The sequence below is a fragment of the Marmota monax genome, unplaced genomic scaffold (genome assembly GCF_021218885.2).
Source record: "Marmota monax isolate L192 unplaced genomic scaffold, Marmota_monax_Labrador192_F-V1.1 WCK01_AAM20220418_F8-fsc00597, whole genome shotgun sequence".
NCBI classification, from domain to species: domain Eukaryota; kingdom Metazoa; phylum Chordata; class Mammalia; order Rodentia; family Sciuridae; genus Marmota; species Marmota monax.
The window spans coordinates 123,291-142,398 of record NW_026693898.1 but is presented as its reverse complement, the minus strand read 5'-3'; the positions used below and the strand labels follow the sequence as shown (position 1 = coordinate 142,398).

At 35.2% G+C, this 19,108-nt stretch overlaps 1 long non-coding RNA gene across 1 annotated transcript; it reads right to left on the bottom strand.

The window, feature by feature from the left end:
- Positions 1-6,057: 6,057 nt before the first annotated feature.
- Positions 6,058-18,400, bottom strand: LOC124105656 (uncharacterized). The gene is made up of 4 exons (XR_006855806.2): positions 18,142-18,400; positions 10,764-10,795; positions 8,144-8,218; positions 6,058-6,503 (listed from the first exon to the last, which is right to left on the bottom strand). It is a non-coding gene; the product is annotated as an uncharacterized LOC124105656 (long non-coding RNA).
- Positions 18,401-19,108: the final 708 nt, after the last annotated feature.

Sequence of the window (19,108 nt, the reverse complement as noted above, 5' to 3'; positions counted from 1 at the left end):
TTGATAGAGATGATGAGCATTTTTTCATATATTTGTTGATTGATTGTATATCCTCTTCTGAGAAGTGTCTGTTCAGGTTCTTGGCCCATTTGTTGATTGGGTTATTTTTGTTGTTGTTGTTGTTTGTTTGTTTTGGTGCTTGGATTTTTCAGTTCTTTATATATCCTAAAGATTAGTGCTCTATCTGATGTGTGAGGGGTAAAGGTTTGCTCCCAGGATGTAGTCTTTCTGTTCACCTCACAGATTGTTTCTTTTGCTGAGAAGAAGCTATATAGTTTCATTTCATCCCATTTATTGATTCTTGGTTTTAATTCTTGTGCTATAGAAGTCTTATTAAGGAAGTTGGGGCCTAATCCCACATGATAAAGATTAGGGCCTACTTTTTCTTCCATTAGATGCAGAGTCTCTGGTTTAATTCCTAAGTCCTTGATTCATTTTGTGTTAAGTTTTGTGCATGGTGAGAGATATGGGTTTAATTTTATTTTGTTGAATATGGATTTCCAGTTTTCTCAGCACCATTTGTTGAAGATGCTATCTTTTCTCCAGTGAATGTTTTTGGTACCTTTGTCTAATATAAGATAATTGTAATTTTGTGCATTATTCTCTGTGTCCTGTATTCTGTACTATTGGTCTACCAGTCTATTTTGGTGCCAATACCATGCTGTTTTTGTTACTATTGCTCTGTAGTATAATTTAAGGGTCTGGTATAGGGATGCTACCTGCTTCACTCTTTCTGCTAAGGATTGCTTTAGCTATTCTGGGTCTCCTATTTTTTCAGATAAATTTCATGATTGCTTTTTCTATTTCTATGAGGAATGCCATTGTGATTTTGATCAGAATTGCATTAAATCTATATAGTGCTTTTGATAGTGTTACCACTGTTGACCAGTCCTTGCTTCCCTGATGTTGAAGAATAACACCAAAGAAGCACGCTGAGGCAAGGTCAGAGTAGAAATTAGAAGTTTATTAAAGGACAGCAGAAAAGACTTCTCCCAGAGGAAGAAGGGGACCCAAGAGGTGGAATCCATGGAAGTGCAGTTGTCTCCCCTTTTTATAGTTCTTTTTCAGTGATGGAATGTAGGTGGGAAGGCCAGAGGGGTGGGACACAGGTGGACTTAATTATCACCTTTTGGGATGGGATTATCATTTCTCTGGGATGGGCTATCTCCAAATCTGTTGGGGATGTTTCCTGGGCTCCATTAACATTTCTTTGGGATGGACTTTGGCCTAGGACCTTTTCAGGACTTCATTAACATTCCATGAGTTGTCCTGTTTCCTGGAATCATTCTCAGCATGGCCTCCATTTTAGATTTCACTCGGTATTAGACCCGATTTACCTAACTACACTGATTATCTAACTTTAAATCTGGCTTCAATAGTATGGTCATTTTGATAATATTAATTCTGCCTATCTAGGAGCAAGGTAGACTTTTCCATCTTCTAAGGTCTTCTTTGGTTTCTCTCTTTAGGGTTCTGTAGTTTTCATTGTATAGATCTTTCACGTCTTTTGTTAAGTTGACTCCCAAGTATCTTTTTTTTTTTTTTTTGAGGTTATCAATGTTTATAGCAGCACAATTCACAATAGCTAAACTGTGGAGCCAACCTAGATGCCCTTTTTGTGAATGAATTGATAAAAAATGTGGCATTTAAATACACAATAGAATTTTACTCAGCAATAAAAGAGAATAAAATTATGGCATTTGCAGGTAAATGGATGGCATTGAAGAAGATATTGCTAAGCGATGTTAGCCAACCCCAAGTAAACAAATGCCAAATGTTTTCTCTGATGTAAGGAGGCTAAGTCATAGTGGGTTAGAGAGGGGGGGCAAGGGAGAAATAGATGAATTCTAGATAGGGAAGAGGGGTGGGAAGAAAAGGGATGGAGCAAGGGATTAGCAAGGAAGGTGACTATGATAGTCATCATTATTTAAAGTACATGTATAAAGACATAAACTGGGTGTCAACATACTTTATATACAAACAGAGATACAAAAAATGTGGTATATACGTGTAATAAGAATTGTAATGCATTCTGCTCTCATTTTTTAAAAAATAAATAAAAAGAAAAAGAAGAATAAGAAATAATATGAAGAGGTGTACATCCAAAGGAAAGGTGGAGGATGGTGGGAAGTCAGTTTGGAGTTTGAACTGGGTGTTGAAAATACCTGGGAGTTGATCTTGGGCATTTGGTTGTGTGGACTGCAGTGACTATGGGAATGGACTGAGGTAATGGAGTTGAGAGACAATAAAAGACAAGAGAAGGAAGGGCTCTGATGGTGGGTCTGGTTGGGGTAATGGGAGGTAGAAGAGCTGCCCTGAGGCCCCTAGGAAAGGCATCACAGAACAAGTATTAAATATGTTAAGACACAGCTGTGCATGTGGTGGTTGTGTGTAGAATGGCTTCTTGACTATGAGGGATGGGTGGAAGTTCAGTGTGAAGCCTGCAGCTCAGAGTGAAGAACCAAGCCTGCATAAACATTATGCAAGTATGCAGACTCAGCCCTGCTCTGCTGAGATATGACTGACAATTACATTTGCACACATTCATACTGTACAACAAAAGGAGCTGACATAGGTAGATATTGTGGAATGCTTTCCACAAGCCACTTTATATATATATATATATATATATATATATATATATATATATATATATATATATATATATATATTACTTAACATATATGTATGGTAAGGACATTTAAGATCTCTCAGAAAATTTCAAGTTCACAACACTTTCTTGTAACCTGCAGTCTCGATGTTATACATGAGATCCCCAGAATTTATTGGTGTTGGAATGCAATTTTTTCTCACTTTGACCAAGCTCTCCATTTTCACTTCTTTACAACCACTCTATGAAGTTGACATTTTTAGATGCCATGTAAGAGAGAGATCAAACAGTATTCTTGTCTGTTTTATGTCACTTATAACACTGCCCTTCAGGTGCATTTATGTCAACACTGTGGCAGGATTTTCCTATTTAGAATGCTCAATAACATTGTTAAGGAACATACCACATCAACTACACACAGTTTTTCACTGGTGGACACTGTGTGTTGCCTTGCTTCTGTCTTGCCTCTTGTGAAGAGTACCACAAGGAAAAGGGAGTTTCAGATGTCTCTGTGAAATGTGATTTTTTTCTCCTTTATTTTATTTTTTAATTGATTTTTTAAAAAATGAATGACAGCAGAATGTGTTACAATTCTTATTACATGTATACAGCACAATTTTTCTTTTCTTTTTTTTTTAATATTTATTTTTCAGTTCTTGGTGGACACAACATCTTTGTATGTGGTGCTGAGGATCGAACCCGGGCCGCACGCATGCCAGGCGAGCGCGCTACTGCTTGAGCCACATCCCCAGTCCCTAGCACAATTTTTCATATCCCTGGTTGTATATAAAGTATGTTGATAACAAATTGTGTCTTTATATATGTACTTTGGATGATGATGTCTTTCACATTCCAACATCCTTGCTAATCTTCTGCCCCACCCCTTTCCCTCTCACCCCTCTGCCCTATCTATAATTCATCCATTCCTCACATGCTTCCCCTCCTTACTCCACTATGGCACATATACACAATGGAATTTTATTCAGCAATAAAAGAGAATAAAATCATGGTATTTGCAGGTAAATGGATGGAGTTGGAGAAGACAATGCTAAGTGAAGTTAGCCAGCCAATCCCCCCCCCAAAAAAATGCTGAATGTTTTCTCTGATATAAGGAGGCTGACTCAATTTGTTTTCCTTTAGATGCACACAGGGAGTGGGATTGCAGTGTCACAAGTATGTTTTACTCTCAATTTTCCAAGGCATTTTTTTACAGTTTTCCATGGAGAGTGGGCCAATTTGCATAATCACCCAAATAATATGCCCAAGGTTCTCTTTGCTCCATATTTCTGCAAACACTTGTTATTTCTAGTCTTTTTTTAACCATCCCAACAATTGTGAAGTAATATCATCTTACGTTTTTTACTGATGGTTAGTCACTATAAGCATAATTAATATATCTGCTGACCACTTTATATCTTTTTTGAAAATGTATCTACTCAATTACTTTACCAAAGTTTTGAAAAAAAAAATAAAATTTACTGTATATATTAAGGTAGACAAAATGACACCATAGATATAGAGTGAAATGGTCACTAGAGTAGAACAAACTCACTTATCTCTCATCTTACATAAGAACATATATTCCCCCATGTCAAGAACAGCAATAATCAAATCATGCAGCAAAACTCCTAACTGGAATACAGCACCTCTAACATAGTCTACATATCAAGTACAAGATTTTCTGAAATGTTCACCCTAAGTATTTACTATTTGGTGTGTTTTTATCTACAGCCATGGGTAGGTAAATTTTTATATGGATTCCATGTGGAGCCAATTCCTAAAAATTGGGTGCCCTTGGGAAAGCCAGTCTTTCAAAGGTTATGTGTCATCTTGACTGTTCCCAAAGTACAAATAACATGAACATTTAATAAATATAATGAGTCTAGTGATTAACAGATGTAAAATAGAGTAAGATAGAAAAAACTGAACTGAAGGTCATACCATCAGAATAGTTTGAAAATACTGTGGTAACACAGAACCTTCTTTCTCTTTTTTAAAGGTACTTCATCTCTTCCTCTTTCCTTCATCTTGGTTTGAACACTGCTCTGTGCAGTTCCAGGTGCCCAGGGAGTCCTAGACAGCATGAGGGCAGAAATAAAGAACATGTAGGGATTGAACTCTTTCATAGGAGGCATGTTTGAAGTAGCACTCATATTCCTGTTTTTTTAATTTTTAATTTTTTAATTAGTTATACATGACACTAGAATACACTTATGCACTTTGATATCTTTTTCCAGGTACAATTGAGCTCTATGGTCATGTTATGCTCGAATTCGGGACCCCTAAAGACCACCAGAGACCCAAGATCGATGTAAGCAGCAAAGAGGTGTTTATTGCGAGCTAGCTTGGTCCTCCACGCACGCACACAGCAACTGGTGATGCTGAGAGGCCCCGAGACCAGGGTTTGCAGCAGTTTTATACATTCATTGGAGAGGGCAGGGACTTCACATACATCATAGCAAATCATCACACACCGCGGGAAAATCAGGTGTCATGACAATAGGAGAAATATCCAGGTGCAGTTTTAGGTTAAAATTGCACAGGGTGGAAAAAGGAAAGCTCCCCTCTAGTGAGCTGAGAAGGAGAATTCTACCAATCCCATTAGTTGATGGAGAAAGAAGTAGACACTCTCATACATTGCTTGTGAGCCTGAAAATAAAAACTTCTACTCTGGACAGCAGTGTGGAGGTTCCTCCTGAAAACTAGGAATATAACTACCTCAACACCAAGCCATAGTACACCTTGGTATTTATCACGAGGAAGTAAAAGTCACTTTGTGAGATATGTCAACATCACTGTTTTGTAGCAGTGCAATTTACAATGCACAACCAGAGAAATGAATGGACTGCAAATTCCTGCTAGCAGTATCAGGGTGCTGGACAGAAGCCACCTTTACTCAGAGTCCTTTTTCTAGTCATTTCTCGTAAGAGATCAGAAACCTCCAAATTAAAATAAAATATATTTCCAATACTTTACTGTGTCTTGAATTCAGTGGCTCTGGAGGCACACACAAACACTATTCTGGTTGGGTCTGGGGGAGAAAATGAGAAACAGAGACACAAGAGCTCTGGGCAGCTACAGTAGGTCTTGTGGTCTATGGAGGACTAGAAAAACCCAGGACACTTCTATTCTGATGTCGTGTTTGCAGTTCTGTGATGTCATGCCAGGGATGTATCTGGTAGAAAACTCTTATCATGCAGCACCATACATATGAGCATATATACATGTATGTCAACCTACCATGATTACTGGCTTTTGAAATATTTGCTCCAATTTCTGCCCCATAGGTGGTTCTAAACTATTCCCTTAAAATAGAAGGGTGAGTGTAATGGACCCATGTGGTCCAGCCCCTTTTGCAAGTGTCTGTCTGTGTGACAGGTCAGAAGGAATTGCCAGTTTTCTATTTCCAAGCTGCAGGTGCAAGCTCTCTTCACAGGATGGTGGTTGTTAGACATGATACTATGGATTTATGAGAGAGACTGAAGGGAATGTGCTGAAAACTCTTATCTGCAAGAGGTGTGTTGTGCCACCTGACAATCTATAATGTAGAGGCCAACAGGGGCACTGCACATTTCAAATAGGTGCTTTAAGAACAGTGGTTGTGAGGAAGATAAACTATGCAGTAAGTAATTCGAGAGACAGAAAGATCTAGGAGAGGGGGGCAAGGTCTCATAAGAAGATATGTTCCTATATTTTCCAGAACAAAGCACAGATTCTGCCAACAGACCTCATCTACCATGCTCAAAGAGAGTGCCAAGAAATCCCTAAGACACTTGGAATCTTGCGCACCCCTGAGATCACTGACTGCAGAAGTCCCCAATTGGGGTCTGCATCACAAAACAGTCTCCAGACTCCATGGTGAGAGGTTTTATCAGACAAACATACCACATCCCTGAGTGAAAAAAATAAAAAATACTGAAGGTATGCAGTGAAAACCTTCCCTAAGCACCCCATGCAAGGAGCTGGGCATAACTGAGAGAATCTCAGCTTGTGTACTCCACTACCACTGAATTCAGTGGCTCTGGAGGCACACCCCAAACTGAGAGAAACTCAGCTTGTGTACTCCATTACCAAATCACTATCAGATAAGGTATGTTTGGGATGGAGAGACCAGAAAAGAGTTGGATTACATTTGCCTCCAAGAAATCCCACCATGGTTTTGGTTTCTATAATTGAAAATCCTGAACAAAAATTCCCCATTTCAATTTCATTAATAACAAGAAATTTTATGCTTTTCTTGCTGCTCTTGGCTTTTGTGTAAGTTGTTGTGTATGGAGTTTCCTCATTATTTCTTCCTGTTCCATCTCATTTTCTAACATTTTGGCTCCTTTCTTGTATGTTTCCCCTGTATCACCTCTTCTTGCCACTTCAAACCCAATACTTTCTCAGTTTTGTTACATTTTCTCCTTATTTCCTCCTGCAGCTATGTTTAATCACATCAGTTTCAATGTCCTTCCTTATTGAATTGCACCTTAATAATTTTATGACCAGTACTGCCTATTTTTTCAACTAGATGTACACTGCTTTCCTCTCTAGTTTGTGGTCTTAGAGAGATCACTTTAAACAAACATTTTCTTTATAGGTGATACATGTTTTAAACTGTCATTCTTACTGGAGGTTATTCTCTACTCTTCAAAAGGTCCTGGTGGGTGAACCTTGCACCTTGGTCATATCAAGATGGGTACTTGACACTGAAATATCACCCCTGCCCAGGATGTATTTCAAAGAGAAAGCTTTGCACTAAAGGACACACACATATACTTGGAAGAAAAAACCATCCCAATGCATGCAAAACCTTGGCCTTACTAACACAGACAATAAGAAAAAAAGGCAAGAAACACCTCAAATTCCTAAATTCTCAAAAAACGGCATTCAAAGCCTTTTTTTTCTATCATTCACTAAAGAGTTTGGATAAAGATGTTAATAATATTGACTACTTTATGGTATGGAAAGAAAAAAAAACCTAGAAAGTTCCTGCTTTTACCCAAAAGCAATGGTTCCATTCTGGGAGGTTTCAATTTCCTTAATAGGTCATTGGGTATCTTTTTTGAGGTTATACTATTTGCATTGATAGAGACACTGATGGCTAGGTTGTATGAAAATCTTCACCTTGGCATGAAAGCATGCTCATATGTAACAAAAACTGAGCCACTGGAAAGGACCATCCTTTACCATAAATCCATTCAATGACCATTGCCACTATATATGTTCATTAATTCAAATAAGTATTCACAAAACCACTTAATTATAACTCCTTCATCATTTAAGATGGTTATAAAAATGGAAGCACAAACAATATTTGGAAAATTTCTGCCTCAATCACAAGGATAATATTTACCTATATGTTATCATGAATTCTAATGTTATTTTCAGATTCATAACCAGTTCAATTCTTTTAGACTCAAATATTAAATTACCATCTTTGAATTTCAAAGCACTGTTATGAAAGATAATTCAATTTGGCCTTATTGATTTTCTTAAAACAAGCAAAACAGGAAGAAACCAGAAATTTAAAAGGATGCATGTACATACCTGTGGCTGCTTATTTTTTGGTGCCATCAAGACCTTCCTCCTCTTCTTCAGATGATGAGAACCAAAGTAGATCAGCTAAAAATTATGTAGATATTCTTAAAATACTTAGAACATTTAGAGAGAATGAAGTCTGTCAAAAATAAAAATAATAAGCTTGAATTTTAGGTGATTATTTACCTTTTTAATTGTTTATTGGTGTGGTATACTTGTGTGTATTTGGTGATTTAACCCTCTGGGTTAACTTACAACATTGACAAGCGCTCTGCCAGAGTTGTATCCAAAAATCTATATATACATATATATTTTTTGGAGGCTAGGTCCTAAAGTGTTCGTTCTGGCCTGAGGCTTGCCATGCTCCTGTCTCAGTCTCCCAAGTACATGTGTTTAGAAGTGACCTGCTAGACCCAGCAAATACTGATTATTTAAGGTAATGTATTTAGTGATGTAAGACTTCAACAGTGTTCCTGACCTGGGGAGACACTACATATCACCAGGTTCATGACACAAAAATATCTCAAAGGTATATCCACTCAAGATGAATGAAAAGTTGCCAGAAGCAAATTTTAAAAACACTATAGAAATGTGGGGATTCACAAAATTTGCTATTCTCTTCCTCAAAACAGTAACTTTTAAAAACAACTATTATTCAGTAGTCATTTCCACAATGGCTGATATTTTCTATACTGTTATCAATGAATATCTTGTATTTAAAATGTTTTTCTTCATTATTCTGAAAACTGTGTTCTTCTGTCAGACTCAGATTGTTCAGTTCTGCATAATTATGAATCTGCTTGTCATAAAGTGGTTTTTCTTTCCTTGGAGTACCTTAGTATTTCAGCCACAGTTCAATTGGATATCTACCAGCTGTTGTGTAAATTACTCCTTCCCTTGTCTAGCCCTTTGGCTCCTAGACTCGAGGGAACTTCTTTTACATCATTTGGAATCAACAGTTTATTTGAACCCAAAATTGATTATGCTCCTTTTGTAAGTGAGAAGAGAGTAAAAAGATGCTAGGGATCATGGCTTCCTGAAGCTAGGACTCAGCAGAGACTAAATGAAGTGAGGTTACCAGTCAGAGGCAGAAAGTGGAAAGAGCTTGAAAGGCTGTAGCTGGACACAGAGTTAAGCATTAAGTGGGTCAGTATGTGCCTGAAAATATAGGGCTGCTCAGGAGCAATGCCAGAGGACAGTGAAGGCAAGAGAAGAAATAGAGTTAGGCTGAACTCATGAAAGATTTCTGGGTAATTTTAAAAGCTGGCCTTTCATGCTCTAGAGAGAGGTTCATAGTCACATTTGCATTGTAGCTAGATGGTTCCAAATGCTGGGGACAGGGTAAGTGTGGAGAGCATACTCATGAGCCGAGATAAATAAGCAGGTGGCAGAAGTGCCAAAAAGAGGGAACCAGGCCAGAATGGAGGGAATGATCCAATAAATGCAGAGGATATTTCATTTTGTGGGACGAGTATAAAATGAAGTTTCATTAAGTAAATAAAGGACAAAGCTGAGTCTCTGGAATAAGAAACTCTAGACTGTTAAACAAGGTTTCAAAAGACATGTGAAATAAAACATAGCAACTGATTGAGTTCTTTGGATTTACCATGTACTATTTCAATTTCACATTTTCCTATGATGAAGGGACTCATTTCAGTGCTCTGGGGGCAATTTCCTGAATCTTGGAATTACCCAAACCTCTAATGAAACAGAGGTAAAGCTTTGTGGTAGAGCCACTGCTTAGCATGGAAAAGAATCTGTGTTCAGTCCCCACAATTAAAAAGTAAACAACAACAACAAAAAAAACACAAGCAAAGAATGTATGAAAAGGGAATATGCATAATGGTTTGTGTAAATAATTTTGAATTTACAACTCTGGGTTAAAAAAATCAGAAAATACTAATTTCCTATAAATACTCTATTAGTATTATATGAAATAACAAAATTAATACAAAATAATACTTCATATTAATTATTACAGATATAATCACATGAGTGACAATGGACACAGAATAAACAGTTGCATCAAGTACAACACGGGTTCAATAAAGTGGGTATTATACTAGAATGAAAATTAAATCTTAAGTGGGTTCTGTTTCACACACTACCCCTAATCCTTGGGTTTAAACAAATATTTTTATGTCTATCTCCCAAGACCTGGAATTTATTGGCAGCTATGCAATAAACTTTTACAAAGTATGAGGGGAAAATAGAGCCTCATAACTAACCTACAAGGTATAAAGATTCCAGTTGGAGAACTTTAATTTTAGAAATGTCTGAGATAAAGATTTTTTAGAAATCATTTTGTTGTGTTTTTAAAGATATATTTTTAAACTTGTATGCCAATATAGACACTGGAATTTTTTTTGTCAAATCCTCCTACTACTTAGGAGAAAATCTCCTAGCATTTCAAATATTTTAATATAGTTCTTTCTACAGAACTTGCATTGCAAAATTTACCTGATTTGTATATCCTTTCTTAAATTTTCCCTACTGTAGTCTTTTGAAGAAAATACCTCCTGTCTAGGATAGGCTGTAGGGGTTTGGAAAACAGATAATAAATACATTTTGTACATTTTATACAATACACAGTTAATAATTTAAGATAAACATAGAAGTTTATAATTACCTTTACAAAAGAATGTGTGAAATCCTGAAATACTGAAAAGCAAAAGAAATATATAATCCACAAAACATGAATATAATAAAACCAAGCACACATTGCTGCTGAATCAATGTGGAGCCGTGTTTCATGTGTTAACTTTGATAAAGAATATTTTAGCTTTTGGGTTTCTGTGTTTGCTGGTTTTTGTTGAGTAGTAAAATGAATCAAATACTGAAAAAAAATCCAATATTGGTTTAATTAAACATGGAGTTAAGTTTTCAAAAGTGAGATTACATTTCTAATTACCATAAATATAATAGGTAATGTACACATACCAAGTAAAGGTGTGGAGTGATTGAAGGAATGGGAGTATCTAATCAGAGGAGCAAAGCAGGAATTTCAGGACATAAATATATAAAATGAAGAAAAAAATTAACAGCATGTGTGTTTAATGTAGCCTATCACAATCATTTAATCAACTTTATTACAGGTATATATTTTGTTCCTCCATTTGTCCTATAATATAGTAAATCCAAAGGTGTGATAACAGTCCAGTGGAAAGTACAATTCATTTCCATTGAGGAAAGTTCTCTGAACTGATCTGCTTACATATATACTTTTTAAAATCATCTATTTTCCCATATTCAGGCAGGACAGGGGTGTATCTTCTTTTACTGTAACCTCTGGTCTAACCCACTGAAAGTTTCTTGATCCACTTATTTGAGAAGACATAGGAACTGTATATAATAAATAATGCTCAATAAACATAAACTATGAAAATATGGTAATCAAAAGGGGAAAAGTGAACTGAAATGCCAAAGAATTATAAGATATGAATAACCGATTAAATTTTAAATTAATTGGCATGTATACAAAGAATAACATCTCTTTTTTGTGCATGTTACCCAACATTTGATTCACTAAAGTTTGAGAGTTTTTATGCATGCTTAATCTTTTACCAATTCCTCTAACTTAACTTGCCTATTTGATGTTTTCTTTTGCTTTGTTGTTGTGTTATTACTACTGGCGATTGAACCCAGGGTTGCCTAACTCCTGAGCCACATTCTCAGCCCTTTTTATATTTTATTTAGAGACAGTGTCTTGCTAAATTTCTGAGGGCCTCATTAAGTTACTGAGCTGGATTTGAACTCAAAATTCTATGGCCTCAGCCTCCAGAGCTGCTGGGAATATAGGCATGCACCCTGTGCCTGGCCATTTAATTTTACCTATTTGAAATTCTCCCTATCTTGTCCCCCAATTTGTAGGTGTATTAGAAGTCATAATGTTTCCAGGGAACATTTTATCAGGCCATGATCAATGTGCACTTGCTTCTTCTTCATTTTTTTTTTTTGTTGTTGTCTATAGTTTTTTTTTTTTCTCATTCTTCATTCCCACTTCTCCCCTCCCCTTCCTTATTTCCCATCTTTTCTTCTAATCTAAGCAGATCTGGAAATGAACCTAATAAAAATTCAACTCCTCTGGGGACACTCAAACTTACCATTGATAAGCTGCATTATTTCAATCTCTTTACTATTTATTATTTTCATTTCTTCCACTATTAAATCATACTAGTGCTCATGTTTTAAACATGCATTATATCCAATGATTATATAATGCATGGTTCTTACCTTCTATATGTCCATTTACACCATTTATTGCCCTTTGATATGCATCACCAGATAAATGACCAAAACCATTCTGAGAAAGAATCTGAGAGATACTCTGGTAAAATTAATATCACTAATGAGTTCCATGAAGATTTCCTAATCACTATTAAAAGGAGACACATAGCTTTCTAGATTTGAAATAAATTAGACTTAAAAACTAGAGAAGTACACATTAAAAATTGAAACATTTTATATCAGAGTGTCATGTATCCTCTGCAAATCAGCCAAATATTATAGTCATTTGGTTACTAAATCTATAAAACCAGGAAAGAAGGACAATAGAGAAATACCAACATGGGGGCTAGAGTTGTGGCTCAGTGGCAGAGTGCCTGCCTTGCATGTGAAGGCACTGGGTTTGATTATCACCACTGCATATAAATGAATAAAACAAAGGTCCATCAACAATCAAAAGAATTAGGAAAAGAGAGAGAGAGAGAGAGAGAGAGAGAGAGAGAGAGAGAGAATGAGAGAGAGAGAGAGAGAGAGAGAGAGAGAGAGAGAGAGAGAGAAATCAACCAGTAGCACACTAAATGATGTACATATTTTCATAAGGAAGTAACTCCATTATACCTAACCCTACTCATCACTTACCACTAAAAATTACAGGACCTTCTACCATGTATAACACATATAATATATAATATGTATAACTTGTGTAAGTTGTGTGTGTGTATATATACACACACACACATATACATATATACATATATATTTGCTACACATCATTAAACATTTAAAACATTGTAATTATAAGCTTTTAGAGTTTAACTAAGATATTTTGTTATAGATCTTGAATTATGTCACATCAAGTAGAAAAGAAGCCACGTTCCCACTCTTTCATTCAGGTAAGCAAGGGCTAAGAGGAATCTAAATATTTTTTGGTAAAACTTTTACTGATAGAAAAACTAGTTTAATAAAATGATAAAGTTGTTTTAAAGAAGGTTTCTTTCTTTTTTCAACTCAAGAAAAAATTATAAGAAATCATACTATGGTAAAAAACATGTATGTAGATGAATACAGTGGTTACTGACTACACCTTGAATTTGAGTTAAATCAATTGTTGTGTGACTGCAGAAACACTAGGAAGGGGCAAGCAGTGGAATGCAATTACAGAGAGCCAATGAACAGTAAAAACAAGGAATATGTTTTTCTGAGAGTAATAAAAGTTTCATAAAAGAATTTAACTGCAGCAGTTTTCCACTCTGGCTACATGGAAGCTCTTCTCTGGTAGGCTCACACCCTCTATAATCTCAAGAAAATCATATTTTAAATTCAGTAAAGAGTTTTGGCCAATTGGATTCTGCGAGATGTTAATGGAGGACAGTTGCATTGCAGCTTCTTCTCAGTAGAATCATAAGCAACTCCCAAAATAATTCTTCATTTAGAGTCCTGTAAGGAGCTCTGGAAAGCTGTACTCATGGTTACATGGTTATCCAATGGATAGAAACTGACGTAAGTTTCAAAATTATATGTGCCTGTAGGAACTATGTGACAGTGAGTGTCAGTATTGATTTTTGGTAGAAAACTTGCTATTACAATCTCCAGAGAGGAGAGCTTATTTCCTGGGTCTGGCCATCTCACTAAGCTCAGAGGCATGTGAAGGAAGAAACCTCACTTCTTCAACTGAAACAATTACAATCACTTCCCTGGTGATTAACAGAGGGGGTTCCCCCTTTAGAAGGTCCCATTGCTAGGACTATGTCTTTGAGAGATCAGAATCTCCTGCATGTTTTACATCCCCAAGACACAAGGGATGCCTCTCTTTACTGGAATTGTGGGTACTCACCTTTTTAGTCCAGATTAACAGAGATGTGTTGAAAACTCTTCTTAGCAGAAAGCATGGTGTGCTGGTTGGCCACCTTATAAAATGAAAGGCAGTGGGGGACATCACCCTGTTAAAACTGGTGTTTTGATATTAGTAACAGGAGATGAGTTGTGTGTAATTTTGTGGGGTAGAACATTTTTGGAGTGCTTGGGAGTCTTGTGAAAAGTTGTTTCCTGCATCTCCCCCAACCAAGCACAGATCCTGCATGCAGTCCATCTCTATTATGCTTAGAGAAAGTGGGACCAAACATCATGAAGACTTGGAGTCTTGCATGATCCTGAGCTCACTGAAAAAAGTTGGGAATTGGGGTTTTAAGCACAGACTGACCCACAGGGTCCATGTGTGAGAGTTTTGTTGACAGCTCCTACTATAGCCAGAATCCAATCCCCAGGAACACAAAAACCAATATTGTGAATGATTTACCTCTTCATATGAAAATGGTCTTATAACACTTCCTAAGCAAATCTGCAAAGTATTTCCCTGATTGGAAAAGTGAATATGGACCCAACAAGGAAAAAACTAGAGACCAACATCCTTGAGGAATATAGTATAAAAATTCTCATAAAATCTTTGCAAACCACATTCAACCACACATTAAAAAAGAACATGCAGTGTCAGGCATTGTGATATGTCTATATTCTCAGAAATGAAGGAGGTTGTTTCAGGCACACTATAATTTCAATGCCAGCCTGGGCGATTTAGTGAGATATGTTTCCAAGTGAATAATAAAGGGGGCCGAGGATGTGGATCAGTGGTATAGTGCTCCTGGCTTGAGTCTCTAGTGTCACATAGAGAAACCATATATGATGATCAAGCTGATTTTGCTCCAGCATAATTCAATACATGCAAATCAATAAAACTGATACACCACATACAGAATCAAGGGCAAAACTACACGATCATTTCAACATCTACAGAAAAAAGCCTTTGAGAAAACTTAAGGGCCCTTCATGACAAAGCCAGGAGGAATTAGAAATAGGAGAAGCTTATAATAAGATAATAAAGAACAAGTATATCAAACCCAAAGCCAATAGTATAATGAACTGGAAAATTTTCCCTAAAATCAGAAAAAGGCAATGATGTTCATTGCCACCAATCTCACTAATCACAGTACTTAAAATTTTAGAGATGAGAAAAAAATAAAATGGATTCAAATAGAAAAGTAACAATGTTAAATTATTTCTATATGCAAATGTTATAGTCGTATTCTTAGAAAACCATAAATGTTACATCATGAGATTTCTACTTCTGATGAATAAATTCATCAGAGTAACAGGATACAAAATAAACATATAAGAATAAATTATCTATATATCAATAGCACATCTGGTGAGAAGGAAGCAATGGTAATAACTCATTCAAATAGCTTTTAAAATAGCTAAAAATAAGCTTAACCAAGTAAGTGAATGACATCTTCAAGGAAAATAACAGATTGATAAAAAAGGAAGTTAAAGAAGACAATAGAAAGTAGAAAGATCTCCTATGTTCATGGAAAGGCAGAATTAATATTGTGAAAATGGCTTTAGTACCATAAGTGAATTATAGATACCATGTATTCCCATTCAAATTATAATGATATTCTTCACAGAAATGGGGAAAAAAACCTACTTTTAAATTTGTATGAAAGAAAAAAACCTAGATAAAGTGGTGCTGATCATAAGAGCAACAATAGATATAACACAATGCCCAATTTCAAAATATAAAACAGAGCCATAGTAATAAAAAACATGGTACTAGTGTAAAGAAAGACCCATAGACCAATGGATAGAAGAGAAGTCAGAGAACCAAACCCACACAGGTACAGTCATGTGATTCTAGGCAAAGATGCCAAAAACATATGTTGGAGAAAAGACAAAAGATATTTTAGAAATAGTGTTGGAAAAATTAGACATCCATACGTAGACGAAGAAAACTAGATGCCTATTTTTTAACACTGTACAAGAGTTTATTCAAAAATGATTAAAGACATATGTACCAGACTAGAAGCTTTAATACTGCTAGAAAGAAAATATGGAAAACACTTTAGTATGTAGGCAATTACTTCCTGAATAGAGCTTTCTACAGCTCAGGAACTAATAGTAACAATGGATAACAGAGAGTTCATCAAATTGAAACCTTTCTGCATAGTAAGGGAAACATGCAACAGTAAGAAGAGGTAGCCTCCAGAATGGGAGAAAATCTGTGCCAGCTACTTTTCTGACAGAAGGTCAATATCCTGAAAATATTAACTCAAACATTTCACACCAGAAACACAAAAACCTATTTAATAAATGAGCAAATGAACAGTTAGTTCTCAAAATAAGGGGTACAAATGGCCAACACTTAGGTGGAAAAATGCATAATATCTCCAGCAATCAGAGAAATGCAAATTAAAGCAACACCAAGCTCCCATTTTCCACCATCCAGAAAAAGCAATCCTGAAGAAAGCAAATGATACTGGGAAGAATTGAGGAGACAAAAACTCTTATATGCTATTGGTAGGAACACAAATTACTATACTCCTATGGAAATCAGTATGAAGGCTACTCAAGAAACTGAACATAGAACTACTTTATGATTCAACTATACTACTCTTCAGTGTTTATTGGAAAATATTAAAGTCAGAGAACTTTAGAGATACACATATGCCCATCTTTATCATGACCGTATTCATAGGAATCAAGTTATAGAATCAGGCTAGATGCTTGTAAACAGGAGAATGAATAAAGAAAATGTGCCATATATACACAAGGAAGATTTCTATGCATAGAGAACAATAAAAATCAATTTTAAGAAAGTAAAGGAAACTGGAATGCATCATGTTAAGCAATATAAGCCATACTTAGAAAAAAAGTATCATATATTTTTCTCATATAGAGAACTAGAGGTGGAAATGATCAACATAAAAATAGATGAATGGATAATAAATTTTATCCATTAACATAGATAAAATTGGAGGTACGGAGGAAGGAATGTTGAAGATAGGATTGGGGAAGTATAATTGATCTACATGTATGTACAAATATGCCATAGTGAAAACTTTGTGCATTAATTTTTAAAAATTGTCCTTTTTTAATTTTTAGAAGTTCATTTATTTTTAATTTATCATGTTCATTACTATTGTTACTTTTTCTGTTTGGATTTATATTTCTCTTTGAATACCAGTACCTATTTATACATATTTTTTATGTTTTTTTTTTTGTTGTTGTTGTTGTTGTTGTTTTCTTTTCAGTTATATGTGATAGTAGAATCTATTTTGGTATAATTCAACAAGCACTGACCATCAATAGTTTTAAGCCTATACTGATTGCTGCTAAATATAAATTACTTGAAGCTTTAATAAAAACAGAAGAAAATATTGATTTCTTAAGTATCTAAAATATGCCACATTTATTTTCTTATTTTTCTATTCATTATAATACCAAATTGATTGTGATGGTAATCACACACCCTGCCTTCTATTCATTGAAGGATGTCAAGAGTAAATGATAGACAGATGTGACACACTGTTCTATATATCCAGCATGTACTTCCTCTAAACATTCCTATGTTTGGCCTAATATTCAATTGCTGCTCTTATTAATTTCATTATTTCTTATTTTAAATATCAGCCATATTGACAATCATTCAATCTGGATACTTATCTTTCCCTTCATAAATAAATTCTTTGTATGCATCCCCTTTTCTCAGCTTCATATTCCTAAAGCTGTGATTTTGGCTTATTTTCTATTTATTTCCTTCCATAAGGACACACCGAAAAATTGTTTATTCCCACCACATTCTATGAGTGGTAATTCTATACATATACCTCACCTGTTGCTTGTTTTCTATTATAATCTTGTAGCCTTATATTTCTTTCTAGGATGTTTGTCTTGATAAAAGATGATATGTTAAAAAAAAAAAAGGAAAGAGAATTTTAAAAACACATTACCTTTGAGTCAGGTGATGTAAAGAAAAGACAATCATTCTTTATTCTGATTGCCTGCACAAGTGTGGTTTCAACTATGTCATTCTTTTTAATGGCAGGGTTACCATTGTCAGGTTAGTTTCCACTGTTTTGTTCCCAGTGTCATATTACACTTCTGACAATAAAAACAAAATAAACAGTATATAAAAATTCTGTAATTTCAAGTCAATAAGCAGCACAAAATCAGGCAGTCTTCAAATAGCTTACCATCCTTTGTGGATTGCCTTGAAGTTTCAGTTAATTTTTCTCCTTCTTCTGGGGTGTTCTAGAAAGAAAAAAAAAGATTAAAGCATAATAAGAACCAAAGTTGACAAAATAATAAATGTTTTCCATGACTGCAGGGTACAACAGAAAGAGCAGAGGTTTCTGAATCATTTTTCTGTATACTCAAACTGAATTCTCTCACTTACTAAGCTGTATATTCTCATGGGGTAAAGATTATGAGTCATGATACAGAGATCTCCAAAATGTCACTCCACTTATATCCAACTGATTGTTACACAAATACTGAAATCCATTATACTATTTTCTTAAACTGAATGATATAGGATAAAAATGGTAGTCATCTGTATTTAGAGTACTTTTGAAAAAGATTAATAATATGAGAAATTATATGTGATATTTCAATGTTTTTATGACTTATATTGGCATGAATTACCTCTTAAGGAGAAAGCTCATAAGACATGAGCTTTTAGAGTTATCTATTAAATAAGATTGATTGGATTCATAAACAGTATAAGTTTTGTCCATCCTATGGAAAAATGTGACACATTGTTCCTATGTGTCAAATAGCTGAAGATAAACAATTATACAAATTTTGATCCTTCCAAGAAAAAAAAAAGAAATGATGAAAGCAATCTTGTGGAGATGATATCAATGAATATAAACCACACAGAGCTGCTAAACAGAAACATTAACTCAATAAACAAAC